We start from the raw sequence: 18823 nt of genomic DNA on the forward strand, positions 1-18823 counted from the left end.
TTTTGTTTGCAGGTTTGCCTGTGTAATATTTCTGCTTTCAGTTTTTTCAGTGCCTTTAAAACGTGAAATCCACAGGTCTTTTGTTTTTACTGTCCTTTCTGCATTTGCTTTTATTCATTTCATTTTCATAACTTTATTTCGGTCAAAGACCATAAAAGCACAGATAAAATATGTACATAGATAATAAAAATATAAATAGAGTTTTTAAGATAAGACATTATTAAATTGGAAGTTATCAAGAAATGGCCATCACAGTAAAAAAAAGAATAAAAAAAAGACAGTTAATTAAGCAAAGAAGTCCTTCTTCGCCACATTCCATGTAAGAAGTGGGAAACCGAGAAGACAATGGCGGGAGAGGTGTCATAGGTTAGGATCCTGCAGGCCTGGGCACATTGGCTTAATCCCAAGTTTTTACACAACGGTACCAACCAGCATCTACGTATACTGCTATACGCCGGGCAAAAGAATGTGAACAATGTCCTCTTTAGTACAATTGCATGCTGGGCAGGAACCATCCTCTTTCCCTGACCAAGAGAGAGTCAGTGCCCCGATGGGTAAGCAGCCGTGCCTTAATTGGGTGTATAGTTTCCTCGCTAGCGGTGGCTGTATTAGGTCTAAGAATTCTTGCTTTCAGTTTTTTCAGTGCCTTTAAAACGTGAAATCCACAGGTCTTTTGTTTTTACTGTCTTTTCTGCATTTACTTTTATTGTCCCTTCTCTAATATGTATTGGTTGTTACTTATGTACTGTTGATTGATATAAGCAGGTACGGAGAGTCTCCCCCACAATTGTTCTAAAGTTATCTTGAACCTCACACTTTAAACATCTTTTTGCTAAGCCGGTAAGTGAAACAGTTTGTTTGTATCATGTGTGGCTGTAGATCCATGCACTCTAGTACTTATACTATAGGGTGTTGGGCTTGGGTGTTTTTCTTTGAAGAAGCTTTTTGAGTCCCAAGATGTGTGCTCTGACTTCTCCCTTAGAAGACAGTGCCCCTGGGGACTGACATCCAATCCAGTTCGGACATCCTGATGGGCTGAGAGTTTGTTGTGTTCTCAAAATGTTTTTCGTCCTAATCAGTTGCATTTCAACACTGACACATCAGACAATCAGAAAAACCAATTCGCGCTTCGATGACCTTCCACTGCACTCCATCAGCATTCCATTGCAATTTGTCAACAGACGCCTGTGGAGGAATGACAACAAACCCACATTGACTCCTGGGGGCATTGATGCACCCTTCGGGGACCACACATTCTGCTTCGGGCCTCAGCCCCAGAGAATACAGACCCAAAGTGGATAATGGAACAGACATTCCTTCAACATTGCTCCCCAGGTGCACTTTAAACAGCCGTGGTCGGGTCATCATGACATCTGTAACCTGTGTTTTTATCTCAAACATGATGATGCCTCCAATGAGTGCTGCCTCACCTTCGAATCAAAGAAGTTTCTAAGTGAAATTGCCAGCTGCACCACCAGACATCCGCTAAGATCTCAGACATCTTCGAAGAAGAGACCTCTTTGATGCTGAAGAAGGTGAGGAGACCAGCTCTCTGGAATCTCGGCAGCCCAGGCATCAACCAGTCTGGATTCGGTTTTCTAAAGTGCCTTGGACCACAAGTAGAAAGATGTCAAGACAGCCGAAGAAAAGCAGCCCCCGAATGAAGATCTCGCTCAGAGTCTCAAGAATGCCACCTGACTCCAAGACTCATGCTGCCAACCCAGGGGTCAATAAGTCCTGTGCCGAGGTAGAGCACCTCTCAGGTGGGATTCAGGCATCAAGTCATAAGCATTGACACTAGAGATGCTCCCGCCAGGTCCTTTATGCTCTGGTCGGCTCCAAGAGAAGACTTCAGAGTTGACAAAAGGTCGGCCCAAAGGCGTCGACCCAGAGTTGTCATTGATCCCCATCCACTCTAATGGCATCGATCCTTCCGGGTAACCTCCCAAGTTGGCACCAAAAGCTCCACCAAAGCTATTCCCCTTGATTCTGAAAATCACAGTGACGCGCTAAGATCTAAGGTATCAGAGTTACCAATCTTACTAGAACTTCAGGAGGAGTTCGAAGCATCACATAAGTGCCTTTTCATCCATCTTGTCCTGGAAAAAGTTGGGGAAACCCACATCTGCCAAGGCCATTAGAGACACTGCCATATAAAAGATTTGTAATCTTTTAATCTTCAAGGGAGAGTACTTCTCAGAGCCCCTCCATAGCCAGCACAGAAGAAACACAGACTAGGGCACCATTCCGTCCTTTATGTGCCACCTCCACCCACTCCTCCAGCTACCCCACCTCTGTCAGCAACACCATCACCATGCTCACGTAAACCACCTGATCTGACTCCACTAGAGTCAACTGAGGGGTATCCACGCACCTTTTAAGACCCGGCAGCCAATACAATCCTGTCTAACCACATGATCTGATGTTAGGCCCATGATCCACAAATGATTGTGGGATGAATATAACATCGCGCAACCGGGTTACTCAATCTTAGACCAATGCCTGGTCAGGCCATCCACGCTGCAAGATATTACTGACTATCTTGAGATCATACAGAGGGCTGCGGCAGTCCACAAAGTTGACATACACATCATACAAGAGGAAGAGGACTACTTTGTGCAAACTCTCTCAAAATGAGAGAGAGCTTAGTGCAAGACCTGCAGCATACAGTATTTAGTCCTCGGTCTTTACTGCACAGAATGTTACTACACAGGACTTGTTTTGGTACTTTACCACGGAGGTAAGTATTATTTTTAAAGACATGATTACTATGTCATTTCAAAAACAAGGTGGATTTAAAGGTTATTGGATGGCTAAGACTTCAGGGTGATGAGGATTTTTAAAAGTGTTTTTATGATGTAGGGTGGGTAAGGTTACAGGGTAGTAAGGGTTTTTATGGTTCAATGGTTCATGAGTGGGTAAGGGTACAGGGTATTAAGGGTTTTAAAGGAGGTCTTTGGGTCCGGGGATGGGGAAGAATACAGGGTATAAAATATGTTTCAGGGGTTTTTAGGGTTCAGGAATGAGTAAGGGTATGGGATAGAAAGGATTTTAAAGGTGTTTCAAGGGATGGGCCAGTATAAGTGGTACTAGGAGGTAAATGTAAAAGAGTAACGGAGAGAGAAAAAATATATTTGTTGAACAGATGATATAGCTGTTAGATTCCAAGGGACTGATCATGATACTGGATTGTCGGGCTGCCGCTGGCTATCGTGACCACCGCATTGCAATGGGACTGCCGGGCCCCGGAAAAGGGCCGCAGCACAAGCTGCCATGCAATGGAGCACTTCCTGCATGTCCATGCACTGGATGGTGAATTGCACACGGTAAATGTGCCCACTAGTTCACTTTGCAGTGGCCCACGATGGACGGGTTTCCGACAGCCTTTTCATGCAGGAATTTCTAACATGAAAAGGCTGTCGCAAAGGGATATCGTAATCCTGATGACGGCAGTGCCTGCTTCAGCACCGTCTCCATTCGAGCCTACGATTCCGGCAGACCCCATCTGGATCACTGTTCTGTCTGAGGTGGCGTTCTCCCCCCTCCCGCTTAGTATCCAGCCGCCTAGATTTTAATTCGGCGGTCGGACCGAAGGCAGGTCAGTGGGCGGTTCGACCTCCATCATAAGACTTAAGACCTTAACTTAAGTGTTAAGAAAACACACATGCAAAGAACAGTGATGAAAAACACCAGTTAATTTAGTCAACCACCTATAGCTTGTGCTCCCATAATGCACTGTTTGTGACCACACATATAACCATATAACTTCACTCTTGTCATGTTCAATGCCAACCTCAAGGTTGTGCAAAGAAGAGGTTTTTTTTGCACTGAATCTCTGATCAAATTCTAAATTTTAGCAACCACCAACCCTTGCATTGCACTGCCTTTGGCCATTCACAGCAGGGATCGGCTGCAGGGCCAGGACCTGCTGCCAAACCCCCAGAAGTGCCAATCATTCTGTCTGCTGGCCAATTAGATCGTAATGTACTGCAGTACAATTCTGGGTACAGTGGTACTGCATTTGCAGACAGGACAAAAGGCTCCTTCAGCCAGTGGGATGACAGTATTTTTTTAATATTTGGTGCTGTGGAACTTCTGCAGTACATAACGGTCCAGATATCACTAACTTTTCCAGAAGATGAACCCCTTCATGACAACCCTAGCACCTTATTGAATGCTAATTTCTCAAACTACTGAACGGATTTTCCCCAAATAATGAAAAGCATGATTTCTGAGCAAAGTTTCCTATGGCATTTAAATGAAAAATCTGTTTTTCTAAACTCCTTTTTTTTCCTAACCCTCTCTTGACTGATCAGTGAAGGAGCCAAAGTGAGTGCGCTTTTTTGTTGGAAAGTTTCATTCAGATTTGTCGAACTGTGTCAGAGGTATTAAAGAAAGTAAGTCTTGGAACACACAGGACTTTGTGCCAGTCATCAGTATAAACCACACACTAGGCACTGCCTATGGAAATGAGTGCTTTACAGTCTATGCATAGTATGTGTATCTACAGCAACACATGACACAAATGGAAAATGTTAGTTACCCTGTAACAATCTGTACATAGGTTGCAGTGCTGTATATTCACATGGGCTCACCCTCCTCCCCGGACGCTTGTGTTGATGACAGCTCTTTTGTTTTATTATGGTGCACCATGCTACACTCACTCCAAACTCCATTTAATTCTCTGCTGCTGTGTGATAATCCATCAATGATGGAATTGATGCGCATTGTCCTCCAAGGGAGTGTTCTGCACATCTTTTGACTGAAAAGATTTATTCAAAGACGTCTGAGTCCAACACTAGAAGGCAGAATTATGCAGAACATGTGAATCTACAGCACTGCATGATGTAAATAGAAAATTGCATGCGAAGTAAAATATTCCCAACCTCACTTGTGACTCACTTTTTTTGAGAGGCTGAGCTGAAGGGCCATATGTGCACTAGTCGATCTGGCATGTTGCTATTCATCTGAGCCTTTCAGAATACTTGATCACATTTGACCATGTGGTCCACTTGTGCACTGGCCAGAGTGTCTTCTAGTAGACGAGCTGAACGTCCACTCTGAGTTCACAATTACAAATAAACATTCAACCCACCTTTTTGCAGATATGGTGATAGCCACCGAAGAAACTCTGTCACTATCTAGGTTAACTTTTTCAGGAGTCTCAGGGCACTTGTGGATTACTAAACTCAAGCAGTAACAATGAGAGCCTTTTACCTTTAGTATCTGGAGGATCTACCTTATGGTTTGTCCCACAACAGATCACCAAGTGCACTCTTTTAGTACTTGACTCAGGCCAAATGCTGGTGTGAGGTCTAGCAATCCATGTCTTCCTTGGAGAAGTGGTGTGGGGTAGAGACTCAGAACTCAAGCAGAGAATACAAGTCAATAAATCCCTGCCAAGCAGATGCTATTACTTGCAAAAACTCAAAAGTTTGTTATTCATATTACACAGCTAACTACCACCCTCAAAAAAATCAGAGTGTGACATTATAAAGTATAGTTAACGATATGGAGCTAAACTTTCTTTGTGGTTTCTCGCAGATTCTTACAGGTATTGTCACAGAATTCATACAATAATACAGTCAGCAATTATGTATTTCACATGTTGAGCTCTGGGTCCAATTTCAGGCAGTTCCTGGCTTTTGCATATTCCTGTTACACTGGTCAACCTGCAGTCTGTGTCTTCATCAACAGTAGGGAGGGGTGGGTTTAGCAGCTTCTTTCCACTTTAGAGTTTCAAGGAAGAGCCGAAGGTATACTTAAAAAGTACTCAAGGCGTTAAGCTTGATGCTTTGTGCTTTCCCTACCACATTTTCCTATACAGTTGGGAATCCTACAAGGCATTAGTTGAGACTGGAATACAAAATGTAGAGTTCAACCCCTTCTTTTTTAGGTTTCGCCTGGCGTTGCAACTGCGTAGCAGTTGCTCCGCCCACGGCGAAATCTCATGTTCCTACATTTGGCTTTGGTTCCGCCTCTGTCTCCCATTGGCTAGCTCCATAAATGGAGGCTAGCCATTGGGAGACAGAGGCTGTCAATCGCGCTTTCTCGTGAAAACGCGATTGGGGGGGCGTTTCTCTGTGTTTTTTTAAGTCCCGCCCCTTTGTCCTGGGCCGCGCTGTCATTGGCTGCCGGCCCGTGACACCCCGTGACGTCATTCCCCGGGCCGCGCTGTGATTGGCTGCCGGCCCGGGACACCCCCCCTGACGTCATTCCCGGGCCGCGCTGTGATTGGCTGCCGGCCCGGGACCTGACTTGTTTTGTCTATTTTGAAAAGAACTTACCGATCCTCCCAACGCTACAGGCCTCTTTTGAACCTTGTGCGTGGCATCTTCCACGGATTAATATCCATATTATAGTCTAGCGTGCACTGTTTTTAATAAATGTTCCTTTTTGGCCTCTTTATTTTAAGAAGTTTAGCGCGATAATCCCAGCCCCACGGGCCTCTTTTGAAGCCTGTGCCTGATGTCTTCTCCGGCTTTGTTTCTATGTTTTATTAAAGCTGCACTTATTTAATAAAAGGTTCCTTTTTTGCAATCTTCATTTCGTGAACTTTGTGCCCAATAGTCTCGAGTCTTGTGGCTCTTGTGCGCGAGCCTCCCTCTACCTTCTTTTCCTGATATAGAATCACACCCACGTCTGTTCATCGAGCTCCTTGTAATGTGTTTTTTCATTTCTGGCGCTTGTGCCAAAGTCTGCGGCGGTTTTCGTTCTATGGTATATAGCGCCGTGCGGGTTTATTCCATAAGACTCCACAGTGATAAGAGGCGCTGCAGGGCCCGCGTTTCATCCTAGCTCAGACTGCAGGACCCGATCTATGGTGGCTGCACGGCGGGGGGGCGGTCCCATCCCCGGCAGCACAAGACACGGGACAGGGTTTTAAACACGATCTGTGCTGCTGGAGGGCCGAGGCGCTTTATGACTGTGCTCAGCGCTTTAAGGCCCTCCCTGGCACCGACCCCTCATCCACTGTGTTCATCGAAGGTGTTTGTGTCTATTCTAGGTGCTACAGCGCCCAGGACAGATCAGTGCTGCGGCGCTGCTGCTGGAGGGTCGAGGCGCTTTATCGCAGCGCTTTATGTCTGTGCTCTCTGGCTCTGCCCCAGGGCGCCGACCCCTCTTCCAAGGTTTGATTGAAGGTGTGTGTGCCTATTTTCGCTACAGCCCCTGGCAGGGCTGGGAAGAGACCGGAAGCCGCAGAGGGGCGGGGCTCAGTTTTTTACTGATTTCTACAGATAGAAACAGACAGAAAACATTGAGTTTCCTGTCTGCGTTTATTTAGAAAAGAGGAAAAATAGAGAGATTGTGGCTTCTTTTGAGTGGCTGCCCTGCTGAAATAAAAGGGTTTCAGACCAACAGCTGCACAAGGTGGCAGCCTGGGGAGTGACACAGCTGGCCTGATGTGCTGATGTCACTGCATGCCTCCGTGTGCATTTGTGCTAGTACGGTCATATTTTAAAGTGCTTTATTCCTCTTGGCAGTGTGGTATGCTAAAGCCTGACAGAGAGCACGGTTATCTGTCAAAGAAATGTGGAAATACACGTCTTGTCACATCATCTGTTCATAAAACACAAAATAATTATGGATTAATACCAATAAGATGGACACATTCAAACCGAAATCAGCAAAAATAAATACCATCAAAGCCCTTTACTACCCATGCTCAGGCTTGTCACAGGCGCCGGTGCTGCCTCCACTGCCGGGCTGCGCAGGGTCACCCTGGAGGGGAGGCACCCAAGCCAATCGAAGAATGCACCTCTGCACGCCTTTGGCGCCATGGGCTCGAAGTTGCTTCTAAACATAAAGAAGCGTCTATATGACGAGGCGTTTTTTTTTGGCAGTGCACAGGGGTCTGTTAGGGCTATTTGGAGCACTGGTTATGCTCGTTAAGTTGTAGATTTTCATGAGGTCCAGCACAGTTCTTTCTACGCCGAATTACAGTGGATGTTTTTCCGCATTCGTTCATTTTTAGGTTTCGCCTGCCGAAAGATTTCTGAACATTTGCGAGAGATTAAGCTATTGGCATTGTAAATGACAATGCCTTTTATTTATCTGTTTTCAAAAACAACACATAAATAAACAATTTGTCATTTGCAATGCCAATATCTCTAACTTTGTCAAAGGCGAAACCGTTACATTGTAAATGCTTGTTTTCTTTTGCATCCGGGTGGACCTAGTCTGTGCTTTTGAAAATGTAAACATGTATTTTAAACTATGCCTGGGTACATGGAGCAAACCTAGGTAGAGCAAGAAAAGTAGCGCAACTAATACATTGTCTAAGTGCTGAAGGTCGATATTTGTTGGAGGATTTACCTGTCATCATGCTCATGGTTTAAATGAGTTTAAAAAAAAAAAAGCATATAAAAAAACTAGATTTGCACTATCTTCCAAGACTAAGTACTATTTTGGAGCTATACCATTTTGGGAGAAGTCAAAGGTAGGACACAGGACAAGGCACCTAGCAGCAACCTGCAAATGTGGAGCCCTGTCCAAGCAGTGGATAAGAGATCAGTTTCTCCTACATTGTAAATGGGACAGATATAGAGAGGAATTGATGCCTTGGCTATTGCTAAACATGGTGAACAATAACCTGTACTGTTGAGGAGTTAAAGGGATAGGTGAACAGGAAAGGTGGTTTGTTTTATGAAAGGGAAGAAAAGAGCGAAGTTTGTAGGTCAGTTGAAAGCTTTTGTAACTTTTCAGTGTGGTTTGGTAGGGCATTTAGGCACTTGTAGGGATTTTGTTTTTTAAGCCCTCAGTTGTCTCCAAATTTTTCTTCACGTTGTTGTTGGTGCCCTCAAACATCTGATTTATTGCTTTACTGAGTAGGTCCTTATGGGAGGTCTCCAGTACAATGGGCTCTTACCGCCAGTCTGGCGTAATCATTGGATTTCAGATTGTATGAATTTTAGTTCCCGAGCTCTGATATGCGCACCTGGCCAATTGTTCGGAATACCCTGCACATTGCTACAAATGTGGGGGGAAAGTACATTTGTGAAATGTTGCAGGAGTGATGTGAAGGACGTTCGTATTCAGGTGGGGGAAAACATTATGGTAACCTATAGGACAATATAAGAATAGCAGAAGTGAGAATAATGTTACGTTGAAGATTTAGCTGGTTGGCTATGCAGGCCAGTTATAAAAGTAGTTGGGACTTTCACACTACCATCGAATATAAAGGTTTGTTTACGAAAGGGAATATGTATGTGGCTGCCAAAGGTCACAATATACTTGGAGGGCTGCACCAGTAGTATTTGGGTGTATAATTTGATCCCAAAGCCAGCTCCCAAGTCTGTGTGCCTGGTGCTAGAGAAGTTTGACAAGTTCTCTAAGAGTTTTCCTAGTGTTTTGTGCCTTCAAACTTTGGCTGTGTACTGGGCTGCTGTCAGAAAACAATGGTAAAACAATGGGTTTCACCTGTAGTTGTGGGAGCAAGGAGGCTGGCAGTTAACATTCAGGAGGATGTGAAGCAAGATTTGGAGAAGTTATGGAATAAGGGGATTATAAAACGGTGTGAAGTTATTGTGGTTGGCCCCAGTGGTGATGACATGCAAAGCTAGTGGCTACATCAGGTTGTGTCAAACTGAATGCATTAAATCATAAGGTGGTTGGGGACAGGTTTCCACTGCGTAATTTGGTAGAAATGTTGTCTACGGTGACAGATGCCAGGTTTTTACCCCACCCTGGATTTGGCGTCTGCCTGCCATCCGATAAAGCTGCATGAATATCAGAAAATCTTACAGCCTTCATTACTCCAGTGGGGTTGTGTAAGTTTCTAAGGATGTTCTCTGGGCTTGTCTCTGCTGCATCAGTGTCATGAATAATCTGTAGGTGACTAAGAAGGAGTCTGCTGCTTTCAGGATAACAGTCGGTGACTTCCTTATTTTTGGAAGGTTTTGTCAGAGCACAGTGCTAAGATGAATCATGTAACAAAGAGGGTGAACAATGCTGGAATGACACTAAGGGCGGAAAATGTGAACTTGAAAGCAGGGAAATTACTTACCTTGGGCATACCATCTCCCATAAAGGGTTGAGACCAAGAACGTAGCCTGTGGATGTGATTAGCAAGTTTGAAACACCTAATAACAAGGAGGAAGTAGTTTTGTTTTTAGGAATAGTTGAGTTTTGTATTTTATTTCCACATACCGGCTAAGTCAGATGCTTAGACAAGGTTCTCCAACAGTTGTGCTGAATTTGTGTGCAATGAGGGGTGTGGTGCGTAATTGGTGCATTGAAAAATGAGTAGGAATGCATACCTGATTTGAAGGCAGATGTCCTTGTAGGGAAAAAATAATAGTAACTGATGCCAGGGGGAAGGAGCTTTGTGCTGTTGTAGAGACATGAAGGGTTTGATAGGGGTTTTACCTTTGTATCAAGTGTGTTGAAGTGAGATAAAATTAATTATTAGGTAAACGGGGTATTGTTAGCAGTAACACCGGGCTGTAAAAATAGAAATAATTGGTGTTTTATGTAGGGTTGTGCTTTCACATAATCATGACCTCTTCCCCCACACCCATCCTGAGTGTATGCAATTTCTCCAGGGTTTTTTAGCTTGGGGTTTGAATAGTAAATCAGAATCCCCCTATGTATGCACTTTCTCTATTATTTGTTGGACTCGAGAACACTTAAACTGACTCTCCCCTCCACCACTAAGGTATGCATCTTCCCAATGACTGTTAAACTGGAGATAGAATAGTTCAGCTAGCCTACATAATATATGCACTTTTCTCAACATTTGTTGTGTTGAATTTAGAATAGTAAATATGACCCTCTCCAATGTATGCACTTCAACCATCGTTTGTTAGAACAAAGTTAGAATAGTAAATTGGATGCTTTGCCCTGTATTTGCACTTTTCCCACTGTGTGTTGGACAGGAGTTGAAATAGTAAATATAACTAGTGAATATGAGCCCATCCCCAATGTGTGAGCTTTCTCTAAGGTTTGTTAGACTGTAGATAAAATAGTAAATTAGACTCACCCAGTGTATTAACCTTCTTCAACATTTGTTGGACTCAAGTTAATAAAGTTTGAATCTAACTCTCATTTCCACCCCCCAACGTATGCAGTTTTCCAATACCTATTAAACTGGAGTTGGAATAGATAAGCTGTCCACCTCCATAATATAGGTCATTTTCAAACATTTGTTGGGCTAGAATTAAAATAGTAAATATGACCCTACTGCATGTGTGCAAATCCAACAATGTTAGTCTGCATTTAGAATGGTAAATTAAACACTTCTCCTTGTCTGCACTTTTTGCAGTGCTTGTTGGACTGGAGTTAGAATAGTATATCTGACCTCCACCAATGTATGCACTTTACCCAATATTTGTTAGTTTAGTAAATTGGACTCCCTCAAAGCATGCACTTTCCTTGAGGTTTGCTGGACAGGGAAGGTTTTAAACCTCGTTAATCCCCACTCCCTACCCAAGGTATGCACTTTACCCAGTGTTTGTTGGAATAAAATGGTAACTCTGCCTCCCTCCTCCCCCCATGTTTGCACTTTCCCCACTGTTTCTTAGAGTTAGGATAGTAAATCCAACCTCCCCAAATGTTTACAAAGGCCCCAAAGTTTCTTAAACTGGATTTAGAGTAGTAATTCTGACACACCAGTACATGCATTTTCTCCAACAGTTGCCGGAGATACAACAGTAAATATGATCTCCACCCACTAACAGTGTTGGTTGAATTGTAGCAGGTGTATTTGAAATGTTTTTATATTGGTTTATTTTTTAATGCTTATTTATTGGAGTTAGGTTACTATTAGTTTTATTTCATTCTGGATTTTTTATACAAAGATTTTGTAAACATTTCATTTAAAATTATATGTTTTTGAAATTATTTTAGTGCTTTGAATTGTTTTATTGCCTTTTGGGTTTTTTATATTTCCTATTTTTTATGTGATTTACTATTTAGAATTACTCGTTTTTGTTAGATAATTATACAAGGTATTTTTAATGATTTAAAAAATATAAATTATTTAAAGTGTTTCTAAAAATAAAAAATGTATAATTACAAACATTTCTTTTGTTTTTATCAGTCTCTGATTAAAATATAATGTATGTGCAAATATTTATTTGTGTGATGTATTTTAATTAATGTATTAGATTTGTAATATTAATTTTTACGTTTATTTTAAAGTTTCATGTATTTTTAAGAATTCATGTAGATGTATTAAGCTTTTTACTAGTGGCAAGCTCTCCAATTTGGTGTTTACGGCGTTTAAAATGCTTCTTTTTGTGCACTAATCCCTTTTTAAAATTCATTAAAAAAAGTCCAGCCCTAAAACGAATGTGAATGGATGCCAATTCAGTATCTTGAAGGGGCGTGTTGTAGGGTCCCCTTATAAATACCGAAATGATATCTAATGTATCAATGTTTTGGACCTGGAATCTGGTTGCAAGACAGTGATATTTTATCAACACCTCAAAGAAGGTATTAGTGCAGTTACAAAAGGAAAGGGGTCCCTTTTGTACCTCTTCCCCTATGTGAATGTAAAAAAAAACGGTTTGTTGAATGGTAGGCAGTGATCCATGGCACCACTTCAACTCTTAAACAAAGAAAGAAAGTAAATGTCGAATTTTTACACTAAGTCCCATTTCCTTTAAGGAACCGAGACTGCATTTAAAAAGAAATGTATATACTTTTTGCAATCACAGACATTGGCCTACTGGTCCCTGCAGGTCACAATCCCCCACTGGTGGCCTCCAATTGTAGTGAGGTACAATTTGCATCCTACCTCATTAAAATTCATGAAGTAGGTTAGATTGCAACCAACTATGATTCATATTTTTAAGAACCAACCTATAATTACATAGTTCAGTTCATAAAAAATCTTTACTTATTGCAAAAATACTGATTACAATTTGTGACCAATATTTTGCCACCTGATACTCGTTCATCTGGCTTTATATTTTTTGGAAAGTTATGAAATTCTTGTTTACAGTATATTTTTATTTGATGTATTTTTGAATGTATATTTAAAAAAAAGATTTTACCTTTTTTTTTCATTACAATAACTTGAATTAAATATTCTTTACCAACACAATGCTGATATTTTGGTCCAAAATATGTTTGTAGTCTATATTTATGTATTTTATATTTTATGTCTGTAAAGTGGTAAATTTAGTTGTCGATATTTTGACTACAATATTTTTGTGGTCAATACTTCATCATACAGACTTTAAAAGAAAAAATAGAAGTCCTGAATCTAAATGGAGAAAAACATTAGGATAATCCTATTCCTAATAGAAGAATATTTAAAATGTGTATATACAAATTCAAGCTCCCCAGGATTTATCTTTGCTGCAAATTAATTAATCCATATACTCTTTAAAGGTAATATTACTTCATATTCGCATCAATATTGAGTATCATATTTTCAGCGTCAATTCACAATTGTTCCGGGTGGTCCACATGTCCTGACGGTCTGCGTCTCAAAACTGTTCAGATTTCTACAACAGAATAACAAATATTCAGGTTCCTCCTCCTTCTCTGCACTGCCCCTCCTTAAACTCCTTCTCCATGGACGTCCCGTAACCTTTGAGTATCCAATTTTCAATTTAAACCTCTTGCCTGCAAGTGATTCAGCTTCTTCCTCCAAGACTGCCATCTCCATCTCAAACTACCCGCGTTTCTACGGTGTTTCCTATTATTGTTCCACTCCCTTGTTTATTTCCTCTGTATCTCTCTGGATAGAAAGTAGAAGAACTGGGATTTAGCTTTCAAGAATGTCTTTTGGCTGGTTTTAATTGTTAGCTCCCAATGCTTTCGTTCTTTGATTGTAGTCAACATTCTCCAAGGTTTCAGTGAAGTCACCAAGCAGAACCCCTGCCCCAGCCACCGACTCATTCCACCTGGACTCCAGTTCATACAGCAATTCTTTTGGACACTCAAACAAGATGGCATCTCAGATGCCTGATGTTGACAATGCAGGAAGTCGTATTAGGCCACGGTCACCAATCGTGGTGGCGGTTCAGTCTGCCAAACCTGCTTCAATGCAAGAGTGACTGGCTCCATGTGCACCTTAGCCAGTCTCTGAATAACACAGTTGGTGGGCATCAGCCTTCCCAACTTGTTGTTGGCCTACTAGTAGATGCACACAATGTAAAGACCTATAAAAATGCAATCTGAGCAAGTTGCAAAAGCCTGTTCAAGCTGGTTAACACCGCTGGGCTACTTTTTACGGGGGATCATATTGTTACTTCCTCACAAGACCCTCTGCAACAATCATGGTCACTTTTTCATTATAGAACCTCTGTGTGCAGCTGCTAAACAATCTGACTTATGCTTGTAGCCTGATTGCCCCCATCTCACTGAAGGTTACTAATTGCAACCAATTTGCTTAGATTGCGTCTTATTTTTATCTGGTGATCCAAAATTGATGTCAGTCAAGACATGCACCAGGTTGGCTTCTTAAACTACGGTCCTTGATGCTTCAGTTATTCAACATCTTGTTAATCTGTAAAGTAATGAGACATGCATCCCCTTACCACATAAAAATGCTTGATCATACCCTTATTAAGAAAGCAAACCTGATCACCTCAGTGCTGATAAACATATGTCTATTAACATCCTTACCAGTTTTATCTAAAATACTGGAAAAGGCATTCGTAGGTAAAGTATAGTCTTTTTTAGGGCTCTTTTATATGATGCCCCTATTCAATATGATTCTTGCCCAACTTATGTGACCGAGTAAGCATTACTCTACTTTAGGAATAAGTCCTCAATTTACAGATGAAGGTACAGTCTCTCAGTTTGTCATACTGAGGTTCCAGACAGCTGTTGGCACTGTGGACTATTCCATCCTATTTTGAGAGGTTGGCCACTGTGCTGGATGCTGGGCCAGGTATTATTAACTGGCTTGTTTTCTGTCTGGCCATACACAGAAGATGAAATTTGAACATTTTTTTCTCTAATCTGAACACTGTAAAATATCATGAACTTTATAGACCCATCCTCGGCCCTGTTGTATTCCGTATTTCCGTAAGACCCCATTGTGATTTATGCTGTAATTGTGCTGTGAAGTCTGCTTCCAGTGATGCACAGATAATGCAAAGATTTACATAAAATCTCACAAGAACCTCAACCTCATTTGGATTAAGGTCTCCTTCTCCAGACATGCAAAACTGGATGTTACAGAATGATCTACAGATCAAGTTAAAACTGAGCTGTAGCAAATTCATCTTTTGCACATGATCACCCCACACTAGTAACCTTTTTTTGGACCCTAATTTGGCTGTTATTAGGACTCTGTGCACAACAACTCTGATTTCCAGTGTTACGGTGCGTGTGTTTGGGCCCTATGATGGTTTTGGTAAAAGGGGATTTAACTCAATTGGTCAATTTAATTTTCTATAGAGGCCATGGTAGATGGTGCAGAAAATACACCATGGTATTGGAGTTAAATGGCATATGTTGGCTGCAGTGTGCATTTATATCACCCACATATATATTTGAAGAAAAAAGATATGGCTGCCAGGAGCACAACTACACCCTTGCTGGGTTGCTCTTTACAAGCAATGCTGTAACACATGGCAGTGTATTTTTATTAAGTCATCCTTGGTAGGCTCAATTACCAAATTAACCAATTAACCGATTTACCATTAAGAAATTTACCAATTAACAAAGTATCACATTCTATTTAGAAAGTGGGCCTTCACTGTGACTGAAGGCCTAAAAGTTACTCCCAGTGTGTAGGGTCAGCAACATTTTCCATAAGACGGGCCTAGTTGTCATTAAGATATTTATTTTACATCCTCATCTGGGAACATGCTAGAAAAGTAAAAGTCATTTTTAACTTAACTTTCAAAATCTGATTTAATAATGAAATCAGATTTTTGATAACGTTCATGGAAAGTAAAACAAATTACTTCAGCCTTCCTGGGCCAGATCTGGCTTATAACCATTTCTTCCTCTCAGCACACTTGCAGGGCTGATATCCTCATCATTTGCTGGAAGAGTGAATGACCTTACTCGGAAGAAAATAACCTGTCTTTGAGTCCAGGAAGTACAGGGAGGTGTTTAACCACAGGTCTCTTAGTAGGGATTAGCCATCTGGCAGGGGTGCAGGACAGCTGGCTGAACAAAAAGGGAGCTTTAACACTTTTTGTTTCAGTTGCAGATGACAGAGAGAGCTTCTTCACCAGTACCCTCCTAGCCAGTCTTGTACCAGGTAGAGTGGTGTAGAGACTTAGGGGCCCATTAGGATCACTGGCGGATCGCCACGGCCCAGATGGCAGTGGCGATCCGCCAGTGATCCGACCCCGCCCGCCACCCATTTCCCCCCCGCCATATTACTATGGAGAGGGGGACGGCGGCAGACGGAAAGACTGCGCGCCGCTTTTCCGCCCGGTCAACGAGTTGACCGGGCGGGAAAGGGTTTAATATGGTGGCGTGTCTGCTAGACACCACCATCAATATTAGCATGTGTGCGGACACATGCCTTTCCGTGGCGGCATTGCCGCCACGGAAAGGCATGCAGGAATAGACTGCGGGGGCCGTTGCGGGCCCCCAGGGACTCTGGGGGGTGCACATGGGGGTACCTATAGCAGGGACTCTGGGGGATGGTGGATGCACATGGGGGGTACCTATAGTACCCCCCTGCAGTTCCATGCACAACATGACTTCCTGGCATTGTGGCGGGTGGTGCTGAGTGCACCGCACGCCACAATGACAGAAATGCAGGATGCGCCCGCCACTGTGGCGGGCACATACTAATTGACCCCACGGGACCCCCTCCCTTATGGCGGGCGGTCCCGTTTCCCGATGTCCACCCGCCATCCTAATGGCCCCCACAGTTTAGACACTGCCAGGTGAGAGGAGAGCTTGTCTGAATATGGGTTGGCTAGGGAGTTGGAGGCCAATTTTGAAACATGGGTTCCTTAGGAATTTTTGCATTAAGCCAAGAAGGCCCAGCTGACCCTTGGGGATGGGACCCTGCAAGAGACTTGGCTGTAGAGAAAAGGTGAAATTGGCTCTTTTTTTCAGACAGGCCCAACCTTAAATATATTCTAGTGCCTTCCCCTAGGTACAAACAGACCATCAAACAAAAACACATCGTATTTGAGGTCTCAAGGTAAAATGATTGTGAACCTTATGTCCACTGATCAGTGTTCTTTACTGTTAACACACAGCTACTAATTCGCTTTAATAGATATTGATCTTATTTATTCTGAGATGTTCTCAGGATATGCGCTGAGTTCATACATCACAAAGGAAGGTCAAAACGTGTTTCATGACTATGATGCTTATTCTGGGCCAATATACCAAATAAAATATGAACTAATTTCTTAAAACCAGTCAATGTCTGCATTAAACACAAAGTTAATCTTTGTGTAAGGAGCAAGGGACACCTGCAGCGGTTATCATGCTGAATTGAAATTAACCTGATCATGTACACACTATTGTTCTTCTGAAACTAGTTACTCTTCTTTTAATGACCTGAAGTTGAACTATGTTTTTGATGCGGATCGCTGGTGTAAATGCAGTAGCCTTTTTTCTATGTAATAAAATTTCTACTTGATAGTGTTTCTGCCACCCAATTTAGTAAGGTTTTATTTTCCATGATAACATTTTGCTGATCCGAGAAAATTCCAGCTTTGCGGCAGAAGAAACTATCTGCCCCATAAATTTGTAACCTAAATAAAATGATGAACCTCTTTATTGGAGAGTTCAATCCCCTTACAAGTAGATTCATAACTGCAGTTTGTCATGCAGAATATTATACTGATCAGTCATCTATTACTGATTCGTTTATCTCGCATTTCACAAATGGTTAAACACCATTTTAAAGTAAATGTTGATGGTCTTATACATGTATGCACACCGTTGCTTAGGTATTGATGGTAATTCTTGTGTGAAATGGTAGACGTCTTGGGATCAGGTACCAAACCTATGCATACGATCTGGTGTGCAAGCAAAAATAAGCAGTGGCTTAACTGTGGAACCATCACTAACAGTCCCCTGTGTACGTATATTCTTATATCAGTCCAGGGGTCCTTTCTTTATCTGAAAGTGACTTTCTACAGGTAATAGACTCTTTCTCAGGAGGCCAGCCAATGAGATATTGCTGGTGATCTTACACTAAATAGCACAGCCAAATATGAAGCATTGACTCTTTGCTGTTCTTGCTGCATTGAGGTGCTGTCTAATACAAAATAAAAAATTTTTTACATGCTATTAGCCAGCTCAAGATTATTGTTAGTGGGTTAGTCATGTGCACGTTTGGCTATATAGTCTCTAGCAGAAAGCCCGGGTTTGGGAATCAGTCCCCACGTTCAGGTTACAATGTCTCCAAGAATGAGGTGAATAGTGTGTACTGGTGAGAGACGTAATTTGTTTTCAAACCTGAAACCACCTCCTGTGACTTTGCCCTTGAAACGTACATTTTTGGGGTGTATGTGATTTGCAAAGCTTTGAGCTCTTCCTGCTCACATTATCTATTTATTTATTTTATTTTATTTTATGGATTCGTAAGCGCCTGAATCACCCCCTGAGGGGTATCTCTGCGCTTAGGACAAGGCTGCTGGCAGGCTGATAAAAGGAGTTAAAACAAAGTGGACTTAAGAAGTTTTCTAAAACAAAGGTAATCAGGACAGAACCTCAAATGGTTGGGCAGCTGGTTCCAGTAAAGGGGGGGCGAGGTATGAAAAGGATTTACCACCTAATCTTGCTTTCCTAATCTAGAATTGGGTTACCTGCTTTCAAGCCTGCTTCCTCCCCCAAAGAAATCACACTATCTCCCCACTGTAATTTCTCTTGTTCCACTTCATCTATTTCAGTCAGTCGGGAGGGGAGTAAAACTATAGCTTGTAGAAGAGGG

The 18823-nt window shown here is 42.2% G+C and overlaps 1 protein-coding gene across 1 annotated transcript in view; it reads left to right on the forward strand.

The window, feature by feature from the left end:
- The window catches only part of ITGAV (integrin subunit alpha V), a 402152-nt gene that overhangs the window by 335742 nt on the left and 47587 nt on the right, over window positions 1-18823 (forward strand). The window lies entirely within an intron of this gene.

This window comes from Lissotriton helveticus, chromosome 3_1 (assembly GCF_964261635.1).
Source record: "Lissotriton helveticus chromosome 3_1, aLisHel1.1, whole genome shotgun sequence".
Taxonomy (NCBI): domain Eukaryota; kingdom Metazoa; phylum Chordata; class Amphibia; order Caudata; family Salamandridae; genus Lissotriton; species Lissotriton helveticus.